Source organism: Schistocerca piceifrons, chromosome 2 (assembly GCF_021461385.2).
Source record: "Schistocerca piceifrons isolate TAMUIC-IGC-003096 chromosome 2, iqSchPice1.1, whole genome shotgun sequence".
Taxonomy (NCBI): Eukaryota; Metazoa; Arthropoda; class Insecta; order Orthoptera; family Acrididae; genus Schistocerca; species Schistocerca piceifrons.
This window is the reverse complement of record NC_060139.1, coordinates 1034895740-1034914750: the sequence shown is the minus strand read 5'-3', so window position 1 is coordinate 1034914750 and position 19011 is coordinate 1034895740. Positions and strand designations below refer to the sequence as shown.

General features: G+C 42.2%; 1 long non-coding RNA gene across 1 annotated transcript in view; it reads right to left on the bottom strand.

Annotated features, from left to right (window-relative positions):
* Positions 1 to 5215: 5215 nt before the first annotated feature.
* Positions 5216 to 19011, bottom strand: part of LOC124777423 — a 266478-nt gene continuing 252682 nt past the window's right edge. The window contains exon 3 of the long non-coding RNA XR_007015727.1: positions 5216 to 5417. This is a non-coding gene — a long non-coding RNA (uncharacterized LOC124777423). The remainder of the gene's footprint in view (positions 5418 to 19011) is intronic.

Genomic DNA, 19011 nt, shown 5'->3' with positions numbered 1-19011 from the left:
CAAATTGGTGCATGTTCAACATAAGTAATATCACTGTGGCAAATATCACCAGGCGATTCAAAAATGAGGATCGTACAAACTCTATACCCCAAAAAGGCCAATCAATCAAAGAATTGGATGCACATGGCAATAGGAGTGTAATACGAAAATAAAGAAGGATCTTACATTGAGTGCAACCAAATTAGCAAGTGAGCTTCTAAACTAAACTGTAAAGAAGGTACATACGCAAACGATTTGCATAGTATTGAAAGATAATGGCTAGAATGGAAGAGTGGCTATGAAGAAACCGTATGAGAATAAACAGAATCGAGAGAAGAGATTGGACTCAGCTAAAGAGTTTATTACGTAGGAAGAAACAAGGTGGAACGACATTTTTACCGACGAAATTAAATTTATCATTTGAACTCAAAGTCACGAATGTTAAACCGAATGTAAAGCATTGATGTGACGGTGTTCTTGTCTGGCGTTGTCTATCCAGATTCGAAACTAGCGAATTAGTGTACACAGACAGTATGACGGACAGATATGTCTATCTGAACACATTAAAAAAACAATTTACGCAAAAGTGCTGAAAAATGGGGATATCAAACACGTTCAGGTTTTACCAGGACAAAGACCCGAAACATACGGCTCGCACTGTGCAGGAATGTTTGTTGTATAAATGCTGAAAAGTCTCACAACCACCACTTCAATCACCAGACCTAAAACCTACAGAGAATGTGTGGGGAGAACTAGAGTGAGGTATTAGAAAAACGCCAATATCTTCCAAGCAAGCTCTGAAGCGTCGGATGGTCTATGTACTGACGATTTTTTAAAAAATATTAGGACTATGCCGCAGGGTTTCAAAGAGGTGATACAAGATAATGGCTACCCGACAAGGTGTTAAAAAAAAAAACATTTTTCACGAAAATTTCTCTTGAAATAATTATTTCTGAGAAGTGACCAAATACTGAAGTGCCTTGAATAAAGGACCGAGTTTTATTTAATTGGTATTATTAGAGAACTTTTGAAACTTGCATTAATAAAGGTTATGCTATTATTTACAAAGCATACAACTAAATATAACTGGGTATGTCTTTTTGGTTAGTTTTGTTACGAACAACGGTATGGTGCTACAAGGTAAAAATTACGTAGTGCTGGAATATTAACATTCGTCACTGTATCCCATATGAAGGCGACTTCGGTAATACAACACTGTGCAATGCTTAACGAGGAAAGGACTTTCACATGAAGCGTCACTGCCAATTAACATAGGTCGATGAAACTTGGGCCATACGCAGAAAGAACTGCAAGGGTATAGTACAGAACGTAAGTGAGTGAAATACGCAATGAGACGAAGAGAAGTGACTCTTTTACTCAGAGACAATAATTACATCGACGTCACCGCGATTCGTGATGGTCCCTTGGACATTAAAAACGGCGGAACATGATTTCTTAATAGGCTGAATGGTTACCAAGGACGGCAATGGATGCTCTGCAACGCTCTCGCGTGCTGGCCACAATGTTGGTAAGGACTTCTTGTGGTGGGGCGTTTCATTCCTGCTGGATGGTCGTTGGTACATGTGGACGTGCTTCAATGTATCTTCCCAACGCACCCCACACGTGCTCAGTGATACTGAAGTCGGGGAAACAGGCAGAACAGTCCATTCACCGAATATCCTCTCGTTCCAAGACCTCCTCCACCTTTGTTACCCGATGCGGTGTCCCATTGTCATCCATAAAAATGAAGTCTGAGTCGAATGCACACCGGGGAAGACGTACGTGGGGAAGAAGTAGTGTGACAATAACGATGACCACCCAACGATCGTGTTCGACAACGGCGGATGTAGCCTAGGCTCCAATGACGAGAGGTGGGAACACGCAATGCATCCAAGAACATTAACGAAGAGGATACTTTCTGTGGTCCTGATACTATTATATGTGGAGGCCTAATGTTCCATGGGCGTATTGACCTCCAAGTCTTGGAACACGGTACACTTACCGGTTACCTTATTTTGATACTGTACTTCCTCCCCATGCGTGTCTTTTCAGGGGTGTGTTCGGTCATGACTTCTTTTTTATTGACAAGTCGCGACCGCATTGAACAGCAAGAGTGGGAGCTCTTGGAACGAGAAGATACTCTTTTATGTCCACACTTGCGCCAGGAGGTTTGGGCGACTACGGCCGTTCATTACTGTAAGAAAATGAAACACCTACAGCCGTCATTTATTGTTTAACTACCAGTTTCGGCGCTTCAATGCACCATCTTCAGGCCTTTGTTGATGCTGAAGGGGTTATCACGATCAATATATACAATGCATCAGTGGCCAACAACTGGTTTACGCAGACTACTGTAACAGTTGAGCTGACAGTTGATGGTTGGAGAGAAGACACCACAGTTCCAGGTAATCTGCGCAAACCAGTTGTTGGCCACTGAGGCATCGTGTATATGGATCGTCATAACCCTTTGAGCATCAAGTAATGCCTGAAGATAGTGCACTGAAGCGCCGAAACTGGAGATACACAATAAATGACAACGTAAGGACGGCTGTAGGGGTTTCATTTCCGAGGAGATATCCGGCGAATGGACTGGTCTGCCTGTTCCCCCGACTTAAATACCATCCAACACGTGTGGAATGCGTCGAGAAGACGTACTGCAGAGCGTCCAGAAGCACCAATGAATACGCAGCTCTAGTAGAAGAATGAAACGCCCTACCACAAGAACTCTTTACCAAACTTTAGCCAGTATGGGAACACCTTGCAGAGCATGCACTGCCGCCCGTGACGATCATACACCCTATTAAGAACCATGGCCCGTCTTTTATAATGTCCAGGGGACCATCATGAATCAAAGCAATTACTATCTTTGAATGAAAGTGTCATTTGTGTTCGTCTCATTGCATATTCCTTTCACTTACCTTCTGTACTATAGTGTACCAGTTGCTTCTGTGTATGGCCCAAGTTTCATCGAGCTATGTTACTTGGCGCTGACACGTCACTCTAAAGTACGTAAGTTTTGCACACCAGTGTATTTCGAAGAATTGCATCGTTCATACGTGGCAATTAGCATCCAAACTAATTACTATGCAGCGTCATACAGAAAAAGAATGATACAATCAACTTATGAAGTACGCACGATTTGTAAAAGGAAAAATAAAAATGTTGTTACGATCTTCAAGCCGAAGACTACCTGCGCAAGTCTCTTCATCTTTTCATAATTACCGTAACCTAATCCATTTGAACGTCTTTGTCTTCCTCTACAATTTTTTTCTCCCGCGTTTGTCTGCAGTACCAAACTGACGATTCACTGTTGCCTTCGTATGTGACATCACAAGATCCCCTCTTTCAGTCAGGTTGTTCCATAAACTACTTTCTTTCTCACTTCGGTTCAGTAGCATTTCGCTAGATACTAGCTCTACCAAACTGCAACGTTCCTCTATAGTACCACGTTTAAAAAGCTTCTTTTCTCTTCCTATCTGAACTATTTATCGTCGACGTTTCACTTCAGTACAGTAGTATATACCAGGGAAATACCTTCCTTCAGAAAATGCTTCCCATTAATTAAACTTGTATTCAAAGTTAAGATATTTCTCTTTTCTCACAAATACTGTTTAGCTATTGCCAATCTGCATTTTATATCCTCTCTACGTCACCTATCAGTTGTTTTCCTTCCAATCATCATTTACGATGTTTCGGCACTAACAAACACAAGTAAATAGGGACATGAAACGCAGAAAAAATTTTAGAGGACACTTTAATTCAATTAGAATAAGTGAACCATCCAAAAAGTAGATTAATAATTAAGAATCACGCATCCACGTGTAAATATCTGTTACTGCCATCACATAGTCGTGGTGCGTTGCTTTTTCGTGCAAACTTTACCGGTTTCACTGTCAGTCTCGGTAGTTGTTGTCAATTCAGGTTCTTGTGAACAGACAGCAGGCCCTCAGCTACACGAGAAAGATATCTGGTCTTTGCTAGCACATGACGTGTCGTCAAAAAGATGAGCCAATGGTGTTTCGTTAAACACGTATAATCGGATATACAATGAAGATGTAAGCAACCAGGTGATCTATAGTGTCTTGCACTTGGCGTTTCAGTAGTGGACATGTTAATATTGCACAAAACATAGAGAGAAAAGTTTCTTTATTTAATTTGGGCGAATAGCAGAAAACACACGGCAAACTTCCACAGTAAAGTTTCAGCAAGGGGTGTGCTCAAAAATGACTTTCCCAGCTGCTCCTTCCGTGCAAAAGCCATCTGTTTCTCAAACATTAACACAAGACGATAGTGCAAATGCAGTGGTCATCTAAGTGCTTGTAAACATTCACCGTATGAAGTTCACTGTAAAGTCAGAAAATTGCGTGTAAATATAACTTCAGGACAAACTGGTTTATTTATACTACTCACTACCCCAGTTCTTCTCAATAACCTGAAAGACTTGTATTTTCTGCCAATATTCGTGGTGTGTTAGCATGATCTGTTACAAGCTACTGTGTTTCCTGTATGACTCACGCAAATATTTCGACCACCAGACGTGCCACTTCTATAATGAACTGACTCGATGCTTTGTACATCAAAAGACAATAATAAATAAATAAATAATCTGCGACTGTGTGAAGGTTAATTTAGTTGTATTATTGAAGATATTAACATATGAGGACATTCAGCACACACTTATATTTCTGGAAAATAGAATACAGCTTTACAGCAATAATTTGTGTTCGTATTTATTTTAACATATTATCACAAGTGTACAGTGCTGATTTCAGTAGCTGACAGCGTGAAGCACGCAAGAAAGTTGGATCTTTTAGGAGGATGTAGGTAGTGGAGTATGTACAAATATTTCCCAGTAATTTGATGTAGTACTGCCGTGCTCGCTAAACACTGATCGTTAAACTGTAACCTGGAGCCAAATGACATCCCAACTGGTTACCATTCCACCTGCTTCGTCCATACTTCAGTTGTTTACACAAGTCCCTACACTCACCGCACTGTTACATATTCTGAAGAGTTATAGAATTCGCGGTTCGATTCTGTGTTTAGTCAGTACTGTTTACAGTCACTTACTATGGGAGATATTAGTTTAAAGAGAAGATCGAAAATAAATTAAAAAAATTATTAAAAACTCGAAGGCTGAGCGTTATGAGTGCACAGTGCTTAAAATTTAAAACCCTTAGTGCGACAAGGCTAGGCGTTGCGAGTGCACAGTGCTTCAAATTTAAAACCCTTAGTACGACTAAGATTCCTTTATTTTACTTATCAGTTATACATGTACATATATATTATGCAGGTCTCTTAGCCATAATGCGAACACTAGCAAATTGCAGCAAAGTATGATCTTTTTACGACGTTCGACGGGTTCTTCTTTTGTGTCGTGGTTCCTTCTTCTTTGTCGCGTACGCGATTTTGTAATTTATTCTGCTTCTGCCAGTTACCTGGAACATAAAGAGAAGAAAACGATTTAAAATATGTTAACCAATACAAATACTGCAATATTGATAAAGAGATTTATAATAATAGTTCAGTAAAGTCACAATGATTTTCACTCTAAAGGACTGTTCCCTTACGTGAGTCACGGAAAAGGTTAAATTTACATGCCCACTTGGCTCAAATGGCTCTGATCACTATGGGACTTAACATCTGAGGTCATCAGTCCCTTAGAACTTAGAACCACTTAAACCTAACTAACCTAAGGACAGCACACACATCCATGCCCGAGGCAGGTTTCGAACCTGCTCACTTGGGATATGAGATTCACACTTATCTCCATCTCTTGTCCCAGCAGCTGTACTATCTAATGTGAGATATTCAATCGTGCTAAACTGGCACCTACGAAATGCCTACCTGCCACTACATCAATTACATTACTTCTCGTAATTTTCAAATGAAGTGCCTTAAGTAATATTAACTGTCACGGATTCGAGAAAGTCGAAAAATTTCGATGTCAATTAAAGCCTGATTTTGGACATCAAGGACGTATAATACATGATTTCCGATACCAGTTTGTTTATTAATTGAGGAATCGTGCAATAACTCAGGCAGTTGATAATGAGAATGCACAAAAACAAAAATGCCCTTAACGCAGCGACTGCCTCTTGTCGCAGCACTAAGTACTACAAACTGTTTATCAGGAAACTGAGACGACTCGAACAGTAAATGCAAAAAGCAAGCCAAGTATGCTCGTATAAAAGTGGGAGGTGGATACAATAAATCACCTGAGGGACATTGATGCTGAGAGAGAGAGAGAGAGAGAGAGAGAGAGAGAGAGAGAGACTGAAAATAAATGAAGGAGAGAGTGGGAAAAAAAGACACAATGAAATTTTACTAAAACTTCTACTTGTGCTTTGATACTGCAGGATTTGGTGAGCAGGTGTGATTTCGTACAGAATTCATTATTTTTTAACAGGAAAGTGAAGTTATAATTCAACATCTCGTGGAAACTGCTCTCATGAAACATGGCGCAATGGTTCGTTTGGACTAGAATGAGGGAGAACCGACTGTGGCATTCGCTTAAAGCAATATAGTGCATCCAAACAATACGTAAATAGGGTGATCTGTTTAATATTTCAACCATCACTCCCAGAGTCCAGCGTCGCAACGACCGCGTCAGTTACGTCAGTCCTGGAAATACAGCGAAAATGGAAACTAGTCTGTTGCAACACGACATGAATCACCATTTACGGGGTCATAAACGAACTGAGTTGTCCACAATAAATCGTTCTCTGCGTGCTTTAGATAGTATCTGAAAATTTACGTGTCAAACCACTATCATGTGAAACACAGCACGGTCCGTTCGTCCATAAAACGCAGAAGGCAGTAGATACTGGCGCCCAGGTTTCATGCCGTATTCCTTGATTTCCGGAAAGCGTTCTATAAAGTCCCACACTACAATTTACTGAACAAAACACAAATTTAGGGCATATCAATCACCTTTGGTTCTCACAAACAGAACGCAGCATGTCATTCTCAATAGAGAGAAATCTTCAGACGTAACGGTAACTTCAGCCCACCCTAAGGAAATGTTACTGGTCACAATATATATATATATATATATATATATATATATATATATATATATATATATATATATATATATATAAAATAGTGATCTGTCCTAGCTTCACACACATAGCACTCCGGATGACTTTTCCAGTGAAGCGGTAATTTTGTTTACGAGCCAGCCATAATGTTGTTTATAGGTCACATGATTAAAACGCAGAGCACAATGTTGGGTAACTGAATATCATCCATTTAAGCTAAAAGATTTAAGCAGTCCACGCCAGAAACGTTTTCAGGAGACATGGCTGTTGTGTGTTCCATATGTAATCGACATTTGGAGAGACTTCTTGTGACAATGATGGGACCTCTGCACCACCTGGTCTGCCCGACTGCAACGCCGATTCAGCGCGAGCTATGATTTTCTGTGAAACCTTTTCCTGCCTTTCCATTCACACGCCTTAAACATTAACCCTGTACCAAAAAATCTGGGCTTATCAGCTTAATATGTGACACGTCCTGTATCATTGTTCATTTAGGGTGTCGGCGGTAACTTGCGCCGGCGTCCCAGTCGAGGTATAGGTACAGGTACAGGTACAGCTTCGCGGCAGTCGGGTTATCTTATGCGATTTCCAGGAGTTCTACCATTCACCGCTAGATGGCAATGCCGTCGTTTTCACAGTGGCGAGATACTTTAATTCATCATGGTTCAACTAATTTGCACAAAATGTTTATAAATTACACACACGAACTTTCCTCGTGAGTCAGTGAATCAGTCTGTTAGTCTGGAAGTCAAAACTGTACCAAAATCCCTACAATATTTCCTGAAATTGATCTTCACACACGGACAGAAAGTGTTATAGAGCACTTTATATACACTGAAGCGCCCAAGAAACTCGTACAGAAATGCGTATTCAAACTCATAAGTAAACAGGCAGAATACAGCGCTGCGGTCAGCAGCGTGTATATATTACAACTCGTGTCTGGCGCAGCTGGTAGATCGGCTACTGCTGCTACAATGGCCGGTTATCAACATTTGAGTGAGTTTGAACGTGTTGTTATAGTCGGTGCACGAGATATGGGATACAGCTTCTCCGAGGTAGCGGTAAAGTAGGGATTTTCCGGTACAACCATTTCACGAGTGTACCGTGAATATCAGGAATCTCGTGAAACATCAAATCTCCGACATCGCTGCGGCTGGAAAAAGAGCTGCAAGGACGGGATATGGGCTTCCAGAGCCGAAGGCCCACTCGTGTACACTTGATCACTGCACGACACAAAGCTATACGTCTCACCTGGGCCCGTCAACACAGATATTGGATTATTAATAATTGGAAACATTTTGCATGGTCGGACGAGTCTCGTTTCAAATTGTATCGAATGGATAAAAGTGTACGGGTATGGAGACGACCTCATGGACCCTGGCCGCGCGGAGTAGCTGTGTGGTCTGGGGCACCATGTCACGGATTGCGCGACCCCTCCCGCTGGAGGTTCGAGTCCTCCTTCTTAGCTTAAGTTTATTTAAGTTAGGTTAAGTAGTGTGTATGTCAAGGACCGATGACCTCAGTAGCTTCGTCCCTTAAAAATTCACACACATTTGAACATGGACCCTGCATGTCACCAGGGGACAATTCAAGCTGGTGGAGGCTTTGTAACAGTGTGGGACGTATGCAGCTGGAGTGATATGGGACCCCTGATACGTCTAGACACTGACAGGTGACTCCTACATATCATCCTGTTTGATCACCTCTTTCCACTCATGTCCATTGTGCATTGCGACGGACTTGAGCAATTCCAGCAGGACAACGTGACTCCAAACCTCCAGAATCGCTACAGAGTGGCTCCAGGAGCACTCCTCCGAGTTTAAACACTTCCACTGGCCACCAAACTCCCCAGACACGAAAATTGTAGAGCATATCTGGGATGCCTTGCAACGAGCTGTTCAGAAGAGATCTCCATCCCCTTGTACTATTACGGATTTACGGACAGCTCTGCAGGATTCACGGTGTCAGTTCCCACAAGCACTACTTCAGACATTAGTAGAGACCAGGCCACGTCATGTTGCGACGCTTCTGCGAGCTCGTGGTGGCCCTACACGATATTAGTAGGCAGGTGTACCAGTTCCTTTGCCTCTTCAATGTATGTGTAGATAGGTGACCTACCACATAATGTGGTAGGTTCATGAGGCTTTTGCGTGTGATGCTCCTGCACACCCCACAATGCTAGAAAATCGTGGCGAAATTCAGTAAGACCTGCAGATGATAGACACTTGTTGCTCTGTCTTACGTATCTCACGGAGAAGCCATGAACGTGAAAGTAAAGAGATTCGAGCTCACACGAATTATTACCAGCACACGTCAAAGCACCTTTCTAAAAACAGTAAGACACTGAGATCAGGCGTCAACACTCGTTACAGCACGGTAACACTGAGCTTTCAGTTACTCTGACCTACTACTAACGGTACCTACATGGCAACACAGCCAAGAGGCGGGCGAATCACAGCCCGCAGACCATGCTGGCGGCGGCCCTGACCTTGAGGACTCTATTTTCGTGCCGGCCACTACTGTAGAGTCAACTAATACATTGCTGTTTCTTACATATATCTTGTGGAGAAACCATGAAGGTAAAAGTACAGACAGTCGAGCTCGCATAGATCATTAACAGCAATCGTTCTACCCTTGTACTATTCGCTGACTGGAAGAAGAAGAAGAAAGGGGGGGGGGGGAATTACCGTGGTAGACAAAGTCGTCTAAGTCACATATCAAATGGTTCCTTTAGGAGTATAGACGTAGATGAATGAGGGAGTGATATATCGATTTGCCAATTCACATCACCTCCATTTTTTTCCGATGATTGAAAACCTAGAAGAAAGAACCCAGTTTCAGGCAAGCAACAGGCGGCACTATAGTTGAACTGGCCTTAGTTGATCCCTGACAGCTACAGTGGGCTGACTGGAGCATCTCTGCGGGCCTACCTCAACCAATAACTTACCGCGTCTCTGACAACACCTCAGTGTTGTCACAGTTCTGTAAACGGATCTGTTTTCGCCTGCACCCGTTAGCATTCCGCAGTTGAAGGCTGGCAACAGCGCTGCGAGCTGTCAAGGTTCTCCTTACGCCCTCTAGACTACAGGACGTGGGATCGTTTCGCGCAGATCGCGTCCCTTGCTGATCACGATATGTCGGCACGCCAGAGCAACTGCGAGAATAGAAGGGCTGTTAACAGCAGAACCAAGCGAGGCAGTTGTGGAACTTCTCTGCTAACTGGGATATTTCGATGGAAAGCGCAAAGCTCTATAACAGACCGCCCAACTCTCCCGAGCAGGAGATGAAAGACGCATAAAAAAAAGCCATGTGAGGTTTTCGAGGGGTTTCTCTCACCTGCAATGCGAAAGCCGGGATTATAATTCACCACCTCAAGCCAAAAGCCAACTCAGTAGAGAGGAAATAAATTCAGAATTCTCCTTTCTCCCATGTACAAATTAATGGAGTCAAACCACAAAAACCAAATCTACGGCTGAAAAAGAGCATAAGCTCACACTGTCAGAACTCCAAACCACGACAGTAGGCATACTGCAGGGGTTTGTGATATCATCTCAATTTTTTAATATATGTGTCAACAACCTGCCAACCATTCAACTCGTTAGCGCCAGCCCCTACGCCGACTACATTGCGTTTCTAACGACAGGAAGACACATTCCATAAGTAATCACAAAGACGCAACGACTTGTCCTAACAGACCAAGAGGCGAGAATAAGCAGGATCACAATGAACCCAACTAAGACAGCAGCCGTCCTCATCACAAATAAAACCGGACAAGTGCGAGTAGAACTCGCGATTTGAGTGTTCCGAACAGACAGTATTTTGTGTACAGGGTGAAAATCAATTAAAACGAGCGAAGTGCACGGACGGATTTCTGACTGGAAATGGAGAAAAAAGGTCCTTTGCATGTGTCCCGAAATGCTTCGTAGCTACGGTAAATGGCGCTGACGTGCCGTGTGTTTCCTTAAGCAGCAGAATGGTCCGGAATTCAAAAAATGGTTCAAATGGCTCTGAGCACTATGGGACTTAACATCTATGGTCATCAGTCCCCTAGAACTTAGAACTACTTAAACCTAACTAACCTAAGGACAGCAAACAACACCCAGCCATCACGAGGCATAGAAAATCCCTGACCCCGCCGGGAATCGAACCCGGGCGCGGGAAGCGAGAACGCTACCGCACGACCACGAGCTGCGGAATGTCCGGCATTCATTTCGGGAAGAAGCCGACATGTCTGTGTACGACCAAGCAGATGCGAATCATCGACGGCGCCTCCCTGCACGTTCGTCTGTCTAAAAAGGCCAATGATCACACAAACGTCCAAAAAAAGAGCTTGAAATGTCGAGCGATGTGGCTGATGTATGTGAGGGTACTTGTTTTGGTATAGCCGTGCTGCCCCTCTACCATTTCCATCTTCTTGGTCGTACAAGAACACCATCTCGACTTGTTCCCGACATGAATATCGGACCATCCTGCTTACTATAGTACGCTGCGTCAATCAGACAGCCTGCACACACAAGGAGTACACGGCACGAGTCGGAGAAATTCATTCGTCTGCGCCATCCACCGTGGCAACGATGCATTTCCGGACAAAATGTTCATAGGACCTTTTTTTCCCCTCCATTTCCAATCAGGAATCCATCCCTGCCGGTTTTATTAATGTTCATCCTGTACAGATGATAACAAAATTTCGTATCGCTCAATGGCCTGGTGCAAGTCTTTCTATTGGACACCACTACGGCGATGCGTGTCCCTAACTTACCCCAGTTATTCAGCTGGGGGAAGGGAACCTACAGTTTAACGTGAAACACGAACCGTATGTTGTTTCTGGCGACTCCTCACATCGCTGAAAGGTGAACGCTAGGTTAAAAAGAAGGCTGAAAAATCCATGGTCCGACCGACATTCGATCTTGGGACCTCTCGGTTTCTAGACCCGCGGTTTCCCGTTCCTATTTAACCCTCTAAAATTGTTGTACTAAAATACAGTAAATTACAATGTTGCACCAAAGTTGATACGAACTTAACTATTATTAGACCATTCTTCAAGCTGCTACATTAATCACTGAATTTTTTTTTCTTTTTTTGATTTGAATACCACTAGGACATGTACAGGGTGCAAATTTTAAGTTGACAAACCAGAATAACTCGAAAAATAAGCTTTACACGAAAAAAATGCGTAGAATCCGAAGTTGATTATTTTCGAGGGGGGACATCTGCTGGTACTAAAATAAGCCCGCCACCCCAGCCCCCTGGGGGTGGGGCGGGAGGCAACTTTGAAATTTCAAATGGGACCCCCCAAGTTTTTACTGCAGAATCAGATTCTACATAGAAAAACTACGTACATTTTGCCTTAAACATTTGTTTTGATTCTTGGTAGTTGGCACTGTAATTCAAGAAAATCCATTCTCTCATTTTTGCGTGGAAAAGGGTTACGGATAAATAAAAAATACTTATTTACTTAGTAAATTTTGATTCGCTAAAACGAAAACTCTCCGTCTCTCCCCATAGGTTGGGGTTTGAGAGAGAGGAATTAGAGTTTTACATATGTTAACCGAAATATTAATTTTTTTTAATTTTTTGGGTCAACATTTGTAAAACCTATGGAGGAGGGAGAGAGAGAGAGAGTGTTTTAGTTTTAGCGAATCAAAATTTATGAAGTAAATAAGTATTTTTCATTCATCCGTAACAATTTCCCACGCAAAAATGAGAACATCGATTTTCTTGTATTACAGCGGCAACTACCAAGAATCAAAACAAATGTTTAAGACACAATGTACTTAGTTTTTTATGTAGAATCCGATTCTGCAAAAAAATGGGGGTTCCATTTGAAATTTTAAAGTTGCCTCCAGCCCTACCCCCAAGTCCTACCCCCCAGTGGGCTGGGGTGGCGGGTAATTTTAGCACCAGCAGATGTACCCCTGGAAAATAATCAACTTTTGATTCTACCCATTTTTTCGTGTGAAGCTTATTTTTCGAGTTATTCTGGTTTGTCAACTTAAAATTTACACCCTGCATATAAATAACTCGTCTAAACGTCTGGACGAGTGAGTTTGCGAGTACCAAAATATGCCATATACATGGTCGTATCTTTTGCCTGGACTAAGCAGCTTAAATGTTTTACACCACCAAGGGAGCGTAGACCTTGGTACCTGAAATAAATTTCAACTTGATACCTCTACCCGTTCCTGCGAAAAAGGAGTCTGAACAGTCAGTCAGACGGACAACAAAGTTACCCTGTAAGGGTTCCTGTTTCTACTGATCTGAGGTATGGAACCCTAAAAATAAGACCAATACAGGACGACCTTGGCAATCCTAAACCAATGGACATCGTGGTATAATAACGTCAAATACGTAGGAATTGTCCTAGGACCCACCAGGTTAGCCGAGAGCGCTAATGCGCTGCTTTCTGGACTCGGGTAGGCGCGCCGGCCCCGGATCGAACCCGCCCGGCGGATTACCGTCGTCCGTCGGACAGCCTGGAAGTGGTTTTTAGGCAGTTTTCCACATCCCGCTAGGTGAATACTGGGCTGGTCCCCACGTTCCGCCTCAGTTACACGACTCGCAGACATCTGAACACGCTCGCACTATTCCATTAATTACACTCGACGCAGACAGCTGGGGTACACTGATTCCATCCCGGGGGGTACGGGGTGGCGGCAGGAACGGCATTCGGCCACCCCTTTCCACTAACCTTGCCAAATCAGTTCCTAACAATGCCGACCGTGCGTCAGCGCGGGACATGGGACCAGTGAAAGAAAGAAAGAAAGGAAGACGTAGGAACTGTCCAAGATAAAGGGATTTCATGTAACACACATTATAGAACGAATGCAAAATACGACCAGGATGATCTAGAGCGCTGATACATTTCTTCAGCAATAAGGACTCGAACCATACCACAAATCTAAAGCGTTACAGAGCTACAGTACAACTAACGATCCTATACGGAGTGACACCAACCTATGCCTCCACATATTAAAAGCTAACAACCTGCTACAGAAAAAATGTCAGAGGTGGTGTCTAGGAGCCAACAGACGGGTGTGAAGCTTTACGAAGAACTAGGAGAGAAATACCTCGTCGAAAAGATTACAGAACACGTAAAATACTTTTCAAAATAGCCAGATGCACGCAGAGACCTTGTATGTCAACAGGAAAACGTAGTAAGAGCCATGCACCAGGATGTCACAAATACGAAGTGTCATGAGCAATTAAGAAAGAACCACAAATCAGGGAAGTTAAAATATTTAAATAAACAACTATAAAAAAAGACCACGCCAACGTGACGACATTCTTGAATAAATACTTCACGGCGTTGTTGCCGTGTCAGATTTGTTAGTCTCGAGCCCCCGTCGACTTCCTCCGTCGCCACAGCTTACCAATTAGATTTCAATACGCCGTTATGAAGCAGTCGAAATATCGAGACTGGCAAATCTGGCGCGGCAAGAACTCCGTGAAGCATTTATTCAATAAAGAAGATTAGCAAAAACAGGAGAATTCACCCGAGCCAGAGGACAATAGGACCCAATAGTGTGCCCAAAGCTCTTGTGAAAATGATAAATATGGAGGGAAAACCTACCCTGGTCACCGCAGAACAACAAATCGCCAAAGGTGATAAATCTTCAGAAAAAGTTACACAGTCTGCTGGTGTCATGTCTCCATTTCCATGCACTATTGAGCGCCGCGCACACTACAGTTCCCACATACTACGGTGTACTAAGTGTTGCCTACAATCGGCGTGTGTCAAACAAGATCTTGTGCTTATTCGTTAGAGTACGTTTGGCAACCGCACATTTTCCTAGATTTCTGCATGCGCCGCTGATGTTCGGGTCAGCGATGGGAAAAACAGTTCGAAATAGACGGCCCACGTAGCTACTGTCACGCTGAAGGCATGATTTTATTAGGCGAAAGAAAGACAGTTTTAATCCTATGTCTGTTAAGGATTTGTTCAATTTTCGTTGACGATTCTTCACTGAACGGAAGAAACATTGTGTGCTGATAGAAAATTAACGCTGCAAGTGCACCTAGAGCAATAAACACGACAAATTTCTAGCGATAGACTTCGTGGTTATACAAGCATGATACCGCTGAGATGTACACGCACAGGATTTCCTATTGATGTAGCGAACACAATGACGCCACTTTGACAAGGAAAGATATGCGTAAGTTACCGGTCAGAATGCAGACTAATAATCCGGTTGTAATAGTAAGAGATTAGCAGAATGTTCAACTATTACCTATGGGGAAACTGGGCCTCGGTTGCAAGTTGCAGTGGGGCGACCACTGCAAGTGCTAAAAGCTTCGCGTTCGTGGAGAACCTAACGGTGCCCGACGCAAGCCAGTTAGTGGACTTAACACCCGCTGGTACTCTGAATGAACGCTCTGGAGTCTGTGGCTTCTGGAAATGTTGTGTCGGCCATGGATTACCAACGTCCGCGTTCAAGCTAAACAACTGCTACTCTTCTTTGACCAATGTCTCAAATTCTTTGTTGATGCACGACGCCCAAGACGTAGCATTCCACAAGATTAATACCGTAAAGAATGCGCTCTAATTGTTAGAGAAGTGGGCACAAAGTAAGAGAGAGCACAAATATTAACCCACGTAGTACAGCATTCTTCAACATTTGCATCCAGGTGTAGGGTGGTCAGAAATTCCCGTTACAGACTTTTAGGACTTGTAGAGGGGAGTGAGTACATCGCATTTTGAGTAGGAACCCATGTCCGGGAACGTCATCCAACGTAACTACAGAGCGTCTAAGTCATAGGCGCGGGCGTCTGTAAATGTACATATACACGGGGTGATTCCGTGATGATGTTACAGACTTTCTAGGATGATGGAGAACGATAAATGTACTAATCTGAAGTAAGGATCCCTGTACCAGAAACGAACGAGTCCAAAGTTATAAACGAAAACCGTTCTAATATCTCTGACAGTTGAATATATGTACCGGTTCTTGTGTTGCGAAGAGTGTAGGACTGGTAACTTTCAGTGGTGGTAGTGTGGACAGAAACGAGAAAAAATGTCCAATAAACGTTGGATCTAAATTGCATACCTGAGGAGCTATGACCATTCGTTCATCTTCGCTAATGTGAAACGCATCTCCTCTACTGAGAAGTGTTCATAGCTGTTAAGGTACGTGCTTTAGAGCCCACGCATTCCAAGACTTTCGAGAATGTTTTAATTTCAAGTCTGAAGTCGGATAACAAACGACAAAGGAAATATTTTTGCGTGAGATATAATTATAAATTAACAATTTTCTGATTTTTTCCCTTTACTTATATTGTGAAACATTTCTTAGTGCGAAATTTCATTATTCTACGTTAAGGTAAAACACCCCATTGGTCGTAATGGGTGAGTTTGCGAGTATCCAAGTATGTGACATAAATAGCTGTACCTTTTGACTATACAAACTTAGAAGCTTAACATTTTTACGCCACCGAAAGACTATAAACCGCAGTATGTGACATAAATTTGAACTTGATTCATTTACCTGTTTATGAAAAAGCGGGTTTCAAGAGACAGACGGACGGGCGGGAAGATGGTCTGATAGAAAATTAAAAAAAAATTATGTGATATAACTACAAATTCACAATTTTAGGATTCTTTTCCTTTACTTGTACAGTGAAATTTTGCTTCTTGCCAAATTTCATGATTCCAGACGAACAGGAAGTACCCTACATGTTTTGATGAGTGAGTTTACGAGTATCAAAATATGTGACATAAATGGCTATATCTTTTGTTTCCATTGACTTAGAAGCTTCACTCTTTTACATCGCCAGGGGACCGTAGACCTCAATATGTGATAACTTCAACTTGATATGTATACCAGTTCCAGAGAAAGCGGTTCTTGAACTGTCGAACAGACACACAGGCAGATGGACAACAAAGTGTTGCTAAAAGGGTTCCGTTTCTACCCATTGAGGGACAGAACTCTAAACATTGAGACGTCTCTTCAACCATGAAGGTTTTATATGCTTAGTATCTAATATTTAACATATTAACTCATCTGCAAAGTAATCAGACTATGAAGTTGTTTTATACATGTGTGTCCCTTAAGGAAAAGGGGGATGTTTAAGTAATACACTACACGCAATACCAACAACAAAATACACCACACATAATACCAACAAATCTATATAAAACTCGCCACTTTTGAATAATTCCTCGGAGTCAATCAACTCATTCAACTCCCGTTAATCAACTCATTCAACTCCCACTTTCCAATAACTGCAATATTTCACACCACAGCAACACCTACAGTCAGTTTGTGTTGTTATATAAACAGACAGATAATTCAATTACGGGTAAATACGATTGCTGCCAATTAAGACAGTGCAGCAGCGCGCGGTCGGCGCCCTGAATAAACCTGCACTTGAAGAGCCGACTCTTACACAGTGGAACGCGAGCAGCGTTCGCAGCCAGCTAGCAACTGAGCCCTGACCTCCTTTCCGCGAAATTGGCTTCTCTGCCACTACTTTTTTTTTAACAAAAAGGGCTTTGTCGCGTACGCTGCAGGAATTCTATTACAGGAAATTGCAAGCAACGAACGATGGAAGTAAGCTCCCGCAGGCATTATCCCTAAAATAGAAACTGAACGTAGAGTATACTATTTTCATTATGTGCTCTTCAGCGTAGCGATTCTAGTCCAAGCTTGTGAAATAGTTTACGTAGAATGTGGTTTATATTGACCCTGAATGAAGTACATTCTACGCTATCCTCTTAATAATCTTAAGACTACGTTTCAGAAAAATTTTAAAACCGATCTAAAGTACTATGAATCTTTTTTGCTGACCAGTGTTCTCGAATGTAGCGTCTTAATATATATTCTTTTTAATGTGGCGTTTTATGAAAGTGAGTAACTAGTGTCTTTGGTCTCTTAGTGTATGCCTGCGACGCCAGAGATGCCATGCGGCTTATTTGAATCTTCACCGTGTTTTATTTCACGGGAATGATTGTGCCCCACGACAGTAAGGTAATACAGAGCAGAAAGAAGGTCAGCAAAGTTAGCTGAAATAAAGGTCTGCAGTAAAATAGATAATATTACGTCCGATGCTGACTTTCTTCCTGTGCTAATTTGAATCTGTTGTAATTTTACCAGCTGACTCTGGACTGACGTAATAACTTTTACTTAATCTTCATTTGTCCCTTAAGTAACGAAGTGCAAAGATGCAAAAAGATATTACGACCGAAGAGTCGCCACTGTTCTGTATGTTAGGGCTAAGGTTAACATATAGTTCGGACTGGCGAATATTAAAGAAGTATTTAATTTTTTTTACTCAATTTCCCTGAAATATTTACCGATTTTTGAGCATGTTCCAGAGCAAACTTTTTAGTGGTATAAATGAAGCTGAAGCCTGTGTGCATTGAAAGGAATCCTAATACAGGGCTATTCAAAAAGAAGGAATAGATTTGAAACATTTATTGCTTCCAAACTACAAAAGATAGAAACACAATTCCAATCTTCCTGGAAAGCAAAAAGTTCAAATTTTTATGCATTCAATGTGAGCACCGTGTGTTACACGACAAATATTTCCTTAATTATGTTTCATCATGTCTATTCTTCTCCTCCCTTCACCATGAGTCTCCCTCATACTCCATGCTGCCAGCACTCCTATCTAAAATTTGTCTCTTCAATAATGTCTAATTATAACAGTACTTATGATCTACGAATATGAACTCTATATGTATGTATTTTTCCAGGTGTACCTTTCTAATTGTTTATTTCACTTTTTGTACTAGATGTAGTTTAACAAGCCTACTAAAACGTATCAATGTAAAATAAGTAGAATGCCTGGTTAGATGTAAGAGAGGGCCTGATGGCCCTAATCTTGCCAGGTTAAATAAATCAATAAATAAATAAATAAATAAATCAAAACGGTGGCTCGTTTCCTGCCACACACGAAGGAGCTTGTGTCTCGTTATCGAATTCATTGCTTCCACAATGCGGTGTCGCAGACTTTCAAGAGTGTCCGGCATAGGGGGGCGGGGGGATAAAAA